Here is a 15,800-nt window from a genome sequence, read left to right on the forward strand (position 1 = left end):
TAAGGACACAGTTATCTGCAGTGAGGTGATCTGCAGGTCTCTGACGGATAGGAATGATATGGTTTGGGGCAGTGTGGCTCATATGGTAGAGAACTGGACTGTGATCTGGACCATTAGCCATGGACTTTCATTACTGCATCTCTGTGCTTGGTGTAGAGGTGAATGGAACCACACTGTATCCAAACATTTGAGTGGCTACCCTCTCTTTGTATACTATTCCCAGTCCCATTCATGTGAATCATACCTTAGCCCTTCATCTCTTTTTATCCCAGACTGTCTAGTGGTATAGGCACAGCACATTTCATCAGTTCAGTTGTTAGTGGAGACTTGGCTTTGTAAGTTATACATGATGACAGACTCATCTGTAGAAAGATGTGTAGCTGTTCTTATTTCCACTGTAGACTATACATGATGTATACAAAATACTTGGTCGATCTTCCTATTGGTGAGGATGGCCTACTGAGCCCTTATTCATTTTCTTCTACCAAAGACAGTAACACAATAGAGTGAGTTTTATGAAAATGGCCTTATTGCGGCTCACACTTGTGAAGGGCTACCAGGGGACCTCATCTGGTGATAAGCTTGCCGGCAGAATCTCAAGGTGCATGGATGGCATTGCCTTAGCTTCTTTTCTCATTGTTGTGACAAAATACATGACAAGAAGCAGCTTAAGTGAGGAATGGTCTATTTGCAGTTCAAGGCGATACAGCCCATCATGGTGGGGAAGGCATGTAGGAGCTGGAGGCGACTGAGCACATTGTGTCTGCACCCGGGGAAGCAGAGGGCGTACAGGAAGTGAAGATGGGTTCTAGAAGCTCAAGGCCTGCTGTCAGAAACCCATTAACAGGCTCTGCCTCCTAAAAGATTGTGCAATCTTTCCTAATCAAGCCAAGTGTTCAAATGTAATGGCTATAGGGAACATTTCACGTCAAACCACAGCACTTTCATATTCCTAAAAAGCAGTGTACTATAAAATCATGAGGACAGTCAACAGGGCCTCACCACAGGTCAGGTAAAACAGTTCTCAGAGTTACAGAAATCGTCTTTGTGGTCTTTAAAAGCAACCTTAAGAGGCTGTTTTTATTTATTTTATGCCCATTTTAAAGATGAGGAACCTAAAACCAAAGTCAAAGAGATAATCAAAAGGGAGCCGGGCTCTGAGCATAAGAAGGCTGGCGGATCTATGTTTGGAGGACTTGACTGGTAAATCCTGTTCCTGCCAGTCAGGGTGATTGTTGGGTGACAAAACTTTTTCCTGGGAAGATGCAACACACGTCTACTCATCCCAGATACTGATCCCATGACAGATCAAAGCACAGATAGCACCAAAGTCCAACTTAGTCAACCAATGAGTTTTATTGGGGTTACTTACAGGAGTGTGGGTTAGGAGCAGAAATGACTCACAGACAGTTGCATCAACAAAGCCCACCCCAGCATGATTGACAGCTCACAAAGCTGGGGACCAGGAACACACTGTACGGCCTGCAGGCAGCTCAAACAGAGTGAAGAATGTGCTTTTTTTAAGACAAAGCCTCTTCCAAATAGCTCAGGGGGTTTCTGCTTCTTCCAGTCAGTCTGTCTGGTCTCAGCCTCCTCTGCAGCTCAGTGAGTCTCGGAGAGGCTCTCTACTTCATTGTTTAATCTGGCAGGGCAGGGCCTAGTGAATCTGGTCAGTTTCAGGGACTTCCTGGGGCTATTTTGAATTGTTTACCTTCTGGTTTAAGGAGTTTCCCTGAAGGATGGAATGTTTCAATCTTGAGGAAACTGTTACACAACAGAGATATAATTTCAGACTGGATCCTGAAACCCTACAAGCCTGCTTTCCTGAATCTGTTTTCACTTGTGAGAATGCGAAATATCAAACGTGATGGCTCCAGGTGGTTCTTGGCACACCATAAAGACTCCTCAGGTTGCATGTTGCAGGCAGTCAGCATGGTCTACCTGTGCCAGTGGAGAGAGAAAATCATGGTTGTTAGATAAGTTCTTGATTCTGGACTTGGGTACAAACATAGAGAAGAGGGACACTCAAGGTAGAGTTCATATCTCAAAAAAAAAAAAAAGCCTTAGAAAAGTGGCTTTGAGAATGATATTTAGTGCTTTCCAGGGATAGACCAAGCCTGACTTTGCTCTGATCCTGTAGACATAGAACTAGTCTCCCCAAACCATCCACTCTGTCTGGCTTCTGAGTCCTTGATGAGCTGTGTGGATACAGATCCTGTGCATTCCAGATCAGGACCCACCTGATGAGGCAGCTTTACTTCAGCTGATGTAGAGTAGTGGGAGACTGAGACCTAAGGAATTCAAATGAGCATATATACCAGCCTTGGGGGAAATGGTGAGGAAGCTACAGGTCTCAAGATTGCACTGAAGAGAGTTAATTAAACGATTTCCTTATAAAAGAGGCTGTAAAGGAAGAGAGGAAAGTAAAATGTTATGAAATACAAAATTTATACATTTCCAGTGTGGAATATTATTTTCTCATAAAAAAGGAACGGTCTACTGCTGTGAGCTACAGAACTGATAATCCGTAAAAACAATATACTCAGTGAAAAAACAGACACAAATGGAGAGATAGTATGCAGATTTGTGATCGGCAGGGCCTAGGACAGTGGTTCTCAATCTTCTTAATGCTGTGACCCTTTAATACAGTTCCTCATGTTGTAGTGATCCCCCAACCATAAAACTATTTTTGTTGCTACTTCATAACTGTAATTTTGCTACCATTATCAATCATAATGTAAATATCTGTGTTTTCTGATGGTCTTAGGTAACTCCTAAAGGAGGTCACAACCCATAGGTTAGACACAAAGGAGAACGAACAGAGCTTGGAAATGGGTTCAGGGTTTGCTTGAGTATGGTGAAAATGTTCTGGAATAATACAGTGATGAGGATGCAAATATGGGTAAATGGACTTGCTACCAAGACTGAGGATCTGAGTTCAATCCCAGGCATTTACATGAAAGGACAGACTCCATTTCTACAAGTTCTCTGACCTCTGCAAAAGCATGCACACAATCATAATAGAAAAAAATTTAAAGCAGTGGTTTATGTCATGTCAAGTATGTCTTGGGGAGAGGATCAAAACCAGAAATTAAGCAATAACTCTCAATATCCTAAAACAAATGCCCAAAGGTTCTGAATTTTAAAAATAGCTATTTTATATTTTTCTCCATCTTCTATGGTTTTTCTACACAGCATAAATTGCTCTTTGAAAAGGCTTTTTGTTTGAAAAGCATGAGCCATTCACAGGAAGCTGCAAAGATAGTAGGCCAGGTCCTAGTACCGGGTTTCCCCTCAGTGGTTATAATCTTACATTACTGTGTCCAAATGGAATCCAGGAAGTTGACATTGATACAATCAGTATTTGCTGTTCTAACCCTGAGAGACTTGTTAGTATTGAAACAAAGAATCACAGCCCTCTTCCCCAGAAGAGGGCTCTTTGCTGCTGGTCTCTAATTCACACCTCTACCTACCAATTCTAACCAATGGCAACCGCTCAATTCCTCCATCTCTGCCACGTGGCCATATGCAGGCTGTTTATAATTAGGTAGCTAGAATCATAAAGTATTTGACTTTGAGATCTGCTGTTTCCAGTCAGCAGGATGTCCTGCTGCTATTAACACGGGTGGGCAGATGTTTGTGTAGATTATAAGCTTTCTTTACTCTGAGATAAAAGACAAGAAATATGATTGCAGATTGCACAGTCATATCACGGATAGGGTAGTACCCTTAGGTTTTAAGAGAGTACCAAACTAGCTTTGGAGAAGATGGTCCATTTAAGGCAGTGGTCCTAACTCTCCTAATGTTGTGACCCTTCACTACAGTTCCTCATGTTGTGGTAACCCCCCAACCATATAGTTATTTTTGTTGCTACTTCATAACTGTAATTTTGTTGCCGTTATGAATCCTAATATAAATATTTGTGGTTTCTGATGGTCTTAGGAGACCCCAGTAAAAGGATCATTCACCCTCCAGAGGAGTCCTGACCCATGGGTCGAGAACCACTGATTTAGGGTCTCACCAGCAACACAGCCATGATCCAGTTCTCCCTGTTCTCAGCATGGTTTAGGGGAAGGGGACACAATGACATGATCTTGCTGGGTACCCTACGCTGGCTTGGGAGTCTCAATCCTCCTGTCTCAGTCTACCTACAACTAGACACCCCTACATTTTTTGCTTCCACTGTTCCAACAAGCTTTTCATTGGCTTAGTTTTTATTTTGTATTTTTTCTCCTTCTAACTTTATTGCTTGCAATATCAAAATTTGAGAATTACATAAACACAAAATAGACTTTAGTCTCAGTCAGCATGTACGGCTTGCAGAGATTTTCCCCAGCAGGCCATCTCCTCATCTGCTCCTTTCAGCAAAGACTTTCTTGGGGAATTTTGAAAAAAATATTTTTTGTCAAGTTTATTTTACTAATTGTTCCTTCTGTATGTGTGGGTTATGCTTTTGATATTGTCTAAGAACTCCCTTCTCCAAACTTAGACCCTGCAGAGTTTCTATGACATTTACTTTTAAAAGCTTTATACTTGGGCCAGGCAGTGGAGATACAGGCCTTTAATACCAGCACTTGAGAGGCAGATGCAGGCAGATCTCCATGAGTTCGAGGCCAGCCTGGTCTAAAGAGAGAGTTCTGGGATAGTTGGACTGCACAAGAAAACCTTGTCTTGAAAATAAAAAAGTATTTATAGTCTTTATTGTGTGGAGGGAGGGAGGGTACGCATGCCACAACAACTACATGGAAGTCAGAGGACAGCTTTGGGCAACCAGTTCTCTCCTTCTACCGTGTGGGTTCCCGGGATGGCGCTTATGTTGCCCAGCTTGTGCTGTAAATGCCTTTACCATCTGAGCCATCTCACCGGCCCCTATGAATTACTTTTTGAAAATACACGAGATGTGTGCACACTGCCGATCATTTGGAACACGAAAAGAAGTTTAAGGGGAAATTAAAATGTCCAGGCAACAACCTCCTGAAGCGTGTTTTGGTATTAGACTTCAATTTTAATAAAAATGTGACCTCTTTTTATAACAGACAACTGGAACCCTCCCACGGTGAATCGCACCAGGGAGAACCAGCCCAGGGCTGAAGGAGAGGTGCCTCGCTCAGTGCTGAGCTCAGCTGGGGGAGTTGCCATTCAGACAAGGCTGAGAACTACTGACCCTAATGGTAAACCCCGTGTTTATGAACTGCAGCAGTTAGTCACAGACCGTAATTGCCGCACCAGATAAAGGAGCTATTTAAGAGAGCAGGTTGCTACGGCCGAAAAAGAAACAGAAAAGTCTTTTTGAAAATCACCGGCTTGTAACCAAGGAGAACATCAGATCTGAGGGCAGAATGGATTGGTGTGGGCCGCTGGCACGGAGACAGAGGCTGACCCAGCACAAAACCAGCCAGGCCTTGGCTCCGTTCTGTTTAATTGCAGAGCAGTCTATTAGGTTTCCTTTCTCTAGCCCTGGCCTGTGGGGCCTTCCGGCTGGTAACATCCTCATATCCGATTCACTTCTGACACCTGGGTATATGGAACTCTGCCTTGGCCCTATATCTTGGTCTATTCGTATTCTTGGCCAGAGGGTTACATCGTAGGTGGGAGTGGTGAACTCCCTTAGCTCTCTACACGTACAACACAACAAGATGGTTTCTTCTTTGTTTGTTTGCTTGTTTTGTTTGAGATGGTACCTTGTCATGTAGCCCAGTCTAGCCTTGAATTAGTGATCTTCCTGCCTTAGCTTCCTGAGTGCTGGAGTCTTAGGCATGGGTAAGAATGCCTGATTAGTAGGTTAGTGGGTCTGGGAACATGGCGCAGTAGTAGAGTGCATGTGCAAAAGTTCGTGGGAATCATCTCCAGTAAACAACTAAAATTAAAATCAATCAATCAATCAATCAATTATCAATCACGGGGCATTAGGAATCCATAGACATATCTCCCTAACTCCCATGAAGCCTTTTAGATAGATAGATAAGTGAAACTTGACAGAAATTCTTTTATGAAGTTGAAGGAACAATTCTGCATGTTTGTGTTCGTATTTCACGTTTACACCCCTTGGAACATTATTCAAATTTCTTGGCCATGTGTTTGCAAAGAACATCTGACTTTTAGTTACTGGGTAAGAACCACTGTTACATGTTAGATATTGAAAAATCAAGCAATTTCCCTGGATGATAATGACCGTGTAAAAATTCCACAAATGTTTGGATATGAAGTTGATTTTTTTTAAAGATTTATTTTATTTATTTTCTGTGTATGAGTACACTGTAGTTGTACAGATGGCTGTGAGCCATCATGTGTGTGGCTGCTGGGAATTGAACTCAGGACCGCTTGTTCTGGCCTGCTCGCTCCTGCCCGCTTTCTCTGGCCTGGTTCACTTTGCCACAACACCCCCCCCCCCCCCCCCCCCCCCCCCCCCCCCGCCCCCTTGCTCTGGCGTAATTCACTGTAGCTGTCTTCAGACGCACCAGAAGAGGGCGTCTGATCTCCGGTGGTTGTGAGCCACCATGTGGTTGCTGGGATCCAAACTCAGGACCTTCAGAAGAGCAGTCAGTGCTCTTACCTGCTGAGCCATCTCTCCAGCCCCTGAAGTTAATTATATAATGAATAATCACAACCAAATTAATGGTCGAGAGAGCATTAGTTAACTGCAGTTGTGACTTCTCATATAAAAACTTGACATTGATTGCCATGAAAAAGTGCCTGCATATAACCAATTAACAATCAGCTTATCAATGGTCATGTAGAATTTGACTTTATTTTTTAAAAGATATTGAGAAAGAAGGGTCTTTAGATATTATCAATGGAGAAGAGTATCGTGCTATACACTTGCAATCTAGCACTCAGGAGGCTGAGGCAGGAAGATTTCCATGACTTAAGGCCAGCCTGAGCTACAGAGTTAGACTCTGTCTGAAAACAAACAAACAAACAAACAAACAAACAGTAATTGAATGAACAAATAGCCAAAATATTAGCAGTGGTAATCTGTGAGATTAAATTATGTCAAAAAATTTCCCCAAGTTATTTACATTTTATTCCATTAAGCTTATATTTTATAATCAGGGAGGAAAAAACAATTCCTGACCATGGTCTGAGGATTGTGATAGGGCAAACAGAACTATATAAATAGTTTACAACTTTTTTGATTCTAGTTTAACTTCTAAAACTTGATGGCAGGGTGGAAGAGATGGCTCAGCAGTTAAGACCACTTGCTGCTCTTCTAGAGGACCTGAGCGCAGTTCCTAGCACCCACCTCCGTCAGCTTCTGTAACTCCAGCTCCAAGGGATCCAATGGCTCTGTCCTCCACGAGCACCCAGATTCCTGTGCAGGTATCCACAGGCAGACACACACCTGCACATAATTAAAAAAAAAATTTAAAAAATGGCTGAAAATATTTAAAAAGACCAATGTGTGTAAGTGGAAATGTGAGAATTCTCAACTGTTAAATCCCTAGAACTCCCTCCACCCACGAATAGCAAATTTCAGGGGTGGGGGTGTATTTTTAACACAGAAAATTCAGAATTTTCAGAGAGCAGATCAGAAAGGCTTTGCAAGAATCGAATGAAGTCCACCAGCCTCCTGCTGGCCAGTTCCCCATCCCCATTATGGCATCCTCTTCTAAAGACACTCTCCAACAAGAGGAATCACTCTTTCTCCACTCTCAGCATGTGATTTCCCACAGATAGTGACCCGAGGCCAGGCATACAAATTAGTATCCTCTCCAACTCATGTGAATCAATCTGAGTTCAAGCTGTTGTTCATTTTAGCAGTGAGTGGCACAGGCAGCTGGCCCTGCTCCAGGTGCTTGCAATGTTCCTCTCTCTGTCTGTCTCTGTATCTATCTATGTCTCTCTGTTTCTCTCTCTGTCTCTTTGTTTCTCTCTCTGTCTCTCTGTGTCTCTGTGTCTCTTGTCTCTCACTGTCTCTCCATCTCTGTCTCTGTGTTTCGCTCTGTCTGTTTCTTTCTGTCTCTGTCTTTCTCTCTCCTCACTGTGTCATTCCCTCCTCCTGTAGGATTTAATAGTTTAATAGTGACCCCCAAGAGTATAATGTGGCACAGCCGGAGAATGTATGCCTGGAGGGTAAGTCCAAAAGTTTGAGCCCCAACGCTAGGGGAAAAAGTGTTCGACCTTACCATCCTCGCTTTTCACCTTAACTGTCTCTAGGAGGAGCGAGATGTTGGTTAAGCTGGTGTGGCCCCTCTATTCTCCATTACAAACCTCATTCTGCTGCTGGAAGAGCTTACTGGAGGTTTACATTTAGTTTACTGATGCCTAACCTCAGCCTTCTCTCTCTTCTGGGACTGTAATTCAAAGCAGGTATGTAGGTGTTTCAGTTCACCCTTGTTTAGCAGGCTGATGGCCCACAACAGACACTTCATCTGGTCAGTGGTAAGACAGTACTATCAGTGTTCTCAAGCCCTTCATTGAGATGGACTCTAGTTTCATCAGTGTTTAGAGGATGACAGGTCCGGTCATTTCTTCACTCACTCTTTCATGGAGTAATGGGTACATTTTCACTGAGCCGGGTGTTGGCTGGATGTAGCTGGGAACTGGCCATAGTGATGACCTACTAGATTCTTCAGTCTAGGAAGAAAGACAAAAACAGACAAATATGATCCAGGAGATGGGGGTGGTGATATGAGTCCTACACAGTTTTGAAGACACACAGAAAACTGTTTCATAGCAGCCACTCTGACATCCATCCCAACCCAGCCACTTCCTCCCTAACCTTCGAGTGAGACATCTCTAGGTTTGTATAGAGAGCCTGTAGCTTGCTTGTTAAGCAGAGGGTACACAATGTGAAAACTGACTATGCAACAAAGAAGAGTCAGAAAATTAGTTTTGTATTGGTAAAGTCCACTTGTAGAAATTCACTGTTGCAGGCTGGGGAGGCAAGTCAGTATGGGAGAATGCTCATCGAGCTTGTACAAATCCCTGCATCCTCTCTCTCCAGCCCTGCCTAAACCAGGCAAGGTAGCTCATGCTTTGTAATACTGCTGCTCAGGAAGTGGAGGCAGGGGGATCAGAAGTTCAAGGTCATTCCAGTCCCAATAGCAAAAGGAGACAAGCCTGGGATATGTTAGACACCCTCACTCCCACCCCAGGAAAAAGTACAATTGCTCTTTCTTCACCCTTCCTTCTTTCTTCTCTCCCAATTTTCTTCTTTTTACACACGTAGATCAGACACAAGACACGGACAAGCAAATGTTTTCTGACTGGATGACTTCAGCGGATTAGTGCTCCTTTGAAAGTGATATTGTTACAACCAGTGCATGTTTATGTGTAACACAGACAAGTCTGGGGGGAAAGCTCAAATCCAGGCTATGTCAATTAGAAAGGTAAGAAGTTCAGCCTAGAGCTACAGACTCCAAACCTTTGGGGAATCTTGATATGGTATAAGGAAGGAATTGGAGAAAAAGAAGAGAAATTTCTTTAAGGGTTATTTATCTCCCCCTCCCCCCTTCCTCCAGGTCTCCTGGGCTTAAAACTCTTACTCCCTGAAACATTTCCTTACCAACCCAGCTGGGATGGCTGTCAGGTAGGGGTACCTTGTTAATAATAGCAGTAATAAAAAAGGGGGGGTCAGGCGATTAGAAACTGTTGGTAAATCAGAGAGATACCCAGGAAGTTTCATTGTCACCAGTAGGAAAACATTTATTTCAGACTCTGCCATCAGTCTCAGAGAAATGAATTAAGGAGAAGACTCTCAGTTTGCTTGAGATTTCAAAAGATATTTTAGGGAGCTTGGGAGATGGCTCAGCTGTACAAGCATGAGAACCTGTGTTCAGATCTTTGGTCCTCATATATAAAAAGGCAAGCACATGGGACATACACACCTGTAATTCCAGCACTCTACAGGCAGACACAGGAGGATCCCTAAAGCTTTTTAGGCAGCCAGTCTAACCAATCAGTGAGCTCCAACCTCAGAGAGAGAGACTGTCTCAAAAACTAAGGTGGAAAACAATCAAAGTCAATCTACCTCTGACTTCTGTATGTGCTTACCCTCACACACAGGCACATACATGGATACCCATACATGTACATACAATATATACATTCATAATCATAGGAATTAACTTTGATTGAATGACTCAAGATCTTTTATTGTGCTTTGTAAATGACGAAAGTAACCCATGTGTACTAGGACAAAAATCAAACAATATAGAAATACATAAAGTAAATAACTCCAAGCCCAGCCAGCTCCTTTCCACCCTACTCCTAAGAACAATGTGGTCCAGTGACAATACAAAGCCACCACACATGTGACATTTAAAACAGGAAAATAGGTGACATTAATTTTAATCACATATTTTATTTAGACTAACATATGAAAATGATCATTTCAATATGCAATGAAATTACTAATGAGCCATACAATTAATAAGACTTGTTTGTCATCACTTGTACTGTCGTTAGTATCTACTGTGTAGTTTATACTTAGACACCTCTCTGTTTGGATGCTTAATTCTCTTTGGAAATGCTTTATTATGAATCATTAAAATGCAGCTGGAGATCAGTTCTGGCCAGGTGGTGGTGGCACACATACTTGGGAGGCAGAGACAGGAGGATCTCTGAGTTCGAAGCCAGCCTGGTCTACAAAGTGATTTCTAAGACAGCTAAGGCTACACAGAGAGACCCTGTCTCTTGATGTTTTACAGTTCCAAACATCCACATTCAAACATTTATGATAGTATTTCCATATAACACAGCCTAAGGAAAGCCATTTCAGAGCCAAAGGGTATGCTATTAAAAAAAAAAAAAAGAAAGAAAATGAACTCCACCCTTCCCCAGCAGCCTTGTCATTCTTTATCAGACACTTGTGCCTCACAGTATTCTCCAGCATCTGTAGATGCTCCAAATGCTTGAATCAAAGAATGTTGGGGGAAGAGGCCTTTGAGATCATCTGTTCCAGTCCTTTTATTTTAGGGGCCTGAAGCATCAAAGCCAGATGTAGGGAAGAGGGAACCCAACATATTGGTGGCAAGGCTGGGATCTGAGCAGTTCCCTTGCCCTCCCCCTCTCTGTGGGTAATTTCAGGGCTGTCCTTATCTCCACAGCACCCCCAGGAAGGTGATTCTCCCTCCTGTTCCCAGGCCCCCTCTGCCTATGGTACTGTATCAGTATCAGTCAGCCTGGCAAATCAGCAAACCTTTGAGCAGAGCATCCACATCTTCGCAGTGGGCAAGACGAGAACAGAGGCCTTTTCTTGATATTTGTATCCAGAATAGAGCACAATCAACTCAAAGGCTTGCTACAGTTTCAAAGTATACCTTTCTGTCTCCCTTCTGCTGAGCAAGGTCAAGTTACAGACCCTGACAGAAGTGCCTAGCAAGCTAAATGTTTTGCCTTGAATAGAAGCCACTTTTGGAAGACAGAAGCAGAAGGTTTTCTGGGTAGGACGTATCCACTGATTCCAGTAATTCAAGGTAGTGGGCTATCGAGAGATTAAAGGCATGAGGCATGACAGCAAGGTGTGCTATCTCTGGAAATAACTGCATGTACTTAGTCTACTGAGTGAATGACCACAAATACTTGCACATCTCACCAACTCCTCGAAGAGCTAATTGAACGGAGAAATTATCAGAGATTTCTATACTTGAGTCTATGGGGGCAAATCTAGAGCTGACAACAATTTTACTGCCTCTATTCGTAGAATGTTCTCCTCTTCCCCGTCAGTCCCTGGTGATGTCCTATACCCTCTCAACTGGCCTACAATGAAAGGTCCCCACTTATTTCCTTCAGCTCCACCTTACTTTCAAGAGGAATATTTTAAGCATCTTTTTTTTTTTTTTTAACTCCACAGATGTGGGTTTGTTTGTTTGTCTGTCTGTTTGTTTTAAAATCAACCCAGCTGGACATGGTAAAGCTCATCTTCAGTCTCCACACTTGAGAGGAAGAGGCAGGCTGATCTCTGTGAGTTCAAGGTTAGTCTGGTCTATACAGTGCATTCTAGATCAGCCAGAGCTGCATAGTGAGGCCTTGTCTCATAAATAAATAAATAGGTAGATCGATTGATAACCCAGACATTTTAATTCTGTTTACTTTTCTTTTTTAATAGGGCTTTTTGTTTATTGTTGGGGTGTGCCACAATTTGTGTGGAGGTCAGGGGACAAAACACAGGGGTTAGTTTTCTCTTTTCACCCAGTAGGAGCTGTGGATCAATCAAACTTAGTTTGTTAGGCTTGGTGGCAAAGTAATCCATTGAGCCATCTCATGACCTCTCTACTTTTTTCTCTCATCTTACAGTCCCTCTTTCCGTCTTATTACAAAGTTTTCACGATTCTGAGACCAACAAGCTGAAATGCAGGTAGAGACTGAGTGTCTTGTTTTCCCATGCATGCCAGAAAGTCCTGCTTCTAACCCTCCCTGGGACCTCCTTTTAGTCCTGACTCCCTTCCCTCCCCTCCCCTTCCTTCATCCCCTCCCTTCCTTTCCCTTCCCCTTTCTTCATTTTTTTCTGATGTCTTTTATCTGAAAAGAAGAAAAGATCTCATGGTAGGAAAAGACTGGAGGAAGAGAGGCAGAGCAAGGCTCTCTGCCTCCTGCTAGGTTAACATGGCACCGTTAGGCTCCTTACTCTGTCATCCTAAGCACATAGGTACCTGCCATCCCCTGCATGCAATTCACTGACAGACCTCCATTTCACCTCTCAGGCTCCTCTGAAGTCTGCCCACTTCGTTGCAGTTAAACAATTACATCATTCTCATCCCTCTTCTCCTGACTAGATCCTATCAACTGGTGTGTGTGTGTGTGTGTGTGTGTGTGTGTGTTCCCATACAGAGGTGTCATGTGAACACTGGTGCAGGAAGAACAGCTCTGATACCATTGACCAACCACATCACACCACATGTCCTTGCTAATGCTTCCTATCTAATTCATCAAATCCTCGCAGTTCTCTGTGGCCACTGGAGACACACTGCATCACTCTTCTCAAATTAAAGATAGAAGCATCAAGCCAAGAGATGTCTCTGATTTGACCAAAGGTACACAGCAATTTCAGCGACCTACTTTAGGAGGCACACTTAAACAACTGGGAAAGAAAAGCTAAATTAACTAGTCTATATTGTAATGCCAAGAGGAATACATTCTGGTGTAACCTGCAATGTAGACCCTGGAGGATGACAAATGAGTTACTTGTTAGTTGATTGAGAATAGACATCTGCCCAGTGTGAACCATTAACCATTGCGGGATTAAAGGTGTGTTCCTGGTCCTGGATGGGGTGGGGACTGTTCTTGTTTTGTAGTGTTGGCATAACAAACAATCATAGAGTTAGTGGTTTAAAACAGTACAAATACAGCTTTTACTGGATATGGAGATCAGAATTCCTAATTAGCCCTCAGGTTAGATTTAAGACATTGGCTACCCTGCGCTTCTTTCCTGGTCTTTGCTGCTAGCCTTCCCAGTTCCAGGGCTGTCCTCATTTCTTGGCTTATGGCCCCTTGAAGCGACTGCATCTCTCATTATGTTTATATCCTCGTATCTCAGCCTCTGACCTTCCCTCGCTGTTATAAGGATTCTTGTGACCATGTTGTGCTCACCCGGCTAACCCATGATGGCCTCCTTTCTCAATGTGTCAATGTGTTATCTCTGCAGAGTCTCCTTCGCTGTTTCAAGAAACATATTCTCAAGTGCCAGCTAAGTATCAGGATGGGCACATCTCGGAGGAGGCTATCGAAGTGTCTACCACATGGAAGGGCTGTGTCCTTTAGCCTCGTGGGAGCAGTCTGGAAATAGATCTAGCCTTCGGGGCTCAGAGATTTCTATTTTACTTTCATCTCTTTCACATCTGCACACTATATTTACATAGATCTGTGTATGCATGTGCAGGGGTACAAGGCTGTCAGGATATGTGCATGTGCACATATATTTGGAGGCCGGAGGATAATCTCTTGTCTTGGTCTTCAGGTACCATGCATCTTTGAGACAGGTTCTCTCTCACTGGTCTGGAATTTGTAGAGGCTTGGCTGTCTGGCCGAAGAGCCCTAGGCCTCAGCCTGTCTCTTCCTCTCCTGTTCTGGCTACAGTGCCTGTCTTTTTAAAAACCACACCAGTTCTAGGGATCAAACCTTTACCCTCTAAGCTGTCACCCCAGCCCCTATTATGCAAATCTTTGCTGAATGAATAAATAAAAGTCACAAAATACACCAGATAACAGGGTATCTATCTTGGCCATATAAAGAGACACTTGATATAATTACCATTTGAGGAGTTTTTTTTTTTTCCTTTTTAGTTTTTCAAGACAGAGTTTCTCCTAGCTGTCTTGGAACTTGCTCTGAAGACCAGGCTGGCCCCAAACTCAAAGAGTCAACTGCCTCTGCCTCCCAAGTGCTGGGATGAAAGGTGTGCTTCTCCTGGCTCATTTTAGTTTTATTTTTTAAAAAAGACTTATTTATTTTATGTATCTAATACACTCCAACTGTCTTCAGACACACCAGAAGAGGGCATCAGGTTCCATTACAGATGGTTATGAGCCACCATGTGGTTGCTGGGAATTGAACTCAGGATCTCTGGAAGAACAGTCAATGCTCTTAACCACTGAGCCATCTCTCAGGCCCCTCATTTTAGTTCTAATCTTAATGGTCAATATGGGAATCAGTGGTAGAAGTGAGGTTTATGTGAAGGCACTCTGGGTGCTGAAGGGATTTGGCTGTACTGGTCAGTCTTTTCTTGACTATCACAGTGTGAAACAGAAATATGAAGAATCCACTTTTTCATAAAAGATGGTGTAGGGGAGGAGCGAGTTCCAGCTTAGCAACTGCCTCAAGCTTCCATGGTGACCCCTCTCCTCTCCCGCATGCCAAGCTTGCAGGACTCAGTCCAGTGTGATGTCAGGTTCTGTTTTAGAGGTGGGTGATGTTTCCACTTTGCTCAGGACTTAGGTTAAGATTCACAGGCCTTCCAGAGAGCAGGAGGGTGAACCTATTACCTACTCCAGGAACAGGCTCCATGAAAAAGTGCCCCTTTGTCAAAAAAACAAAACAAAACTATTATTAAAAACGTTGTGAGGAAATTGTCAGTGGCCAGTTTCTGGCCCAATTAATCACTAGACATCCACAGACTTTTCCTTCCTGGGGTCTGTTCTCATGCAAGGCCTTGTGAGGCTCATTGGGAGGCAGATTTATGAAACTCGGCTCCAGCCGCTCACATTCCGTGTGGTACGATTTACACATTCTTGTGGGAGTCAGGGTGGGGAACGGCACGAACGCTAATAGCTCGCACGTAAACCTTTTTCCCAGCTCACATTACTGACACATTATGATATACTTTTTTATATATATATATAAATGACACTTTAAGGTCATGAATGAATGCTTCCTAATTTCCATCTTTAGAGGACTACTGGTCTCAAAAGGGCAGTTAGAGGTTTCTTAGTCTATACCAGCTTCCTGGCCATAATTCTATTGGAACCATTTCAGCACATCTCCAAGAAGACAAAAGAATATTTTCCCATACATCTCACAATCTCTTTCTTCTTAAATCTCTGAGGTTTTCTGGTTGTATGGGCCCAAGTATTCATATTTTACAATAATTGTGTCTAAAGTTCTAGAATAAGGTCTGGCAAAGGTGCTCAGAGGAAAGTGTGCCCAGCAGTGTGTTCAAGCCCTGGATTTATATCCTTTATGGACATTAGTGACTCTGGTCAAGTTGTCCTCTGGCATCATGGACACACCATGGTTGGTGTGTATCCAGTTATAGACACAGGCACAATAAAATAAATGTTTAAGGATGTAAAGATGGGCCAGGCAGTGGTGGCTCACACCTTTAATCCCAGCACTTGGGAGGCAGAGGCAGGCAGATTTCTGAG

The 15,800-nt window shown here is 43.2% G+C and overlaps 1 long non-coding RNA gene across 2 annotated transcripts in view; it reads right to left on the reverse strand.

Annotated features, from left to right (window-relative positions):
• Positions 1-1,359: 1,359 nt before the first annotated feature.
• Positions 1,360-15,800, reverse strand: part of LOC116090594 — a 32,176-nt gene continuing 17,735 nt past the window's right edge. Inside the window, exons 2-5 of one of the 2 annotated variants that reach the window (XR_004118736.1) lie at positions 8,482-8,577; positions 7,244-7,342; positions 2,241-2,403; positions 1,360-1,941 (exon numbers count right to left, since the gene is read on the reverse strand). This is a non-coding gene — a long non-coding RNA (uncharacterized LOC116090594). The remainder of the gene's footprint in view (positions 1,942-2,240; positions 2,404-7,243; positions 7,343-8,481; positions 8,578-15,800) is intronic. The other variant, XR_004118735.1, reaches the window with a different exon arrangement.

This window comes from Mastomys coucha, unplaced genomic scaffold (genome assembly GCF_008632895.1).
Source record: "Mastomys coucha isolate ucsf_1 unplaced genomic scaffold, UCSF_Mcou_1 pScaffold15, whole genome shotgun sequence".
NCBI classification, from domain to species: Eukaryota; Metazoa; Chordata; class Mammalia; order Rodentia; family Muridae; genus Mastomys; species Mastomys coucha.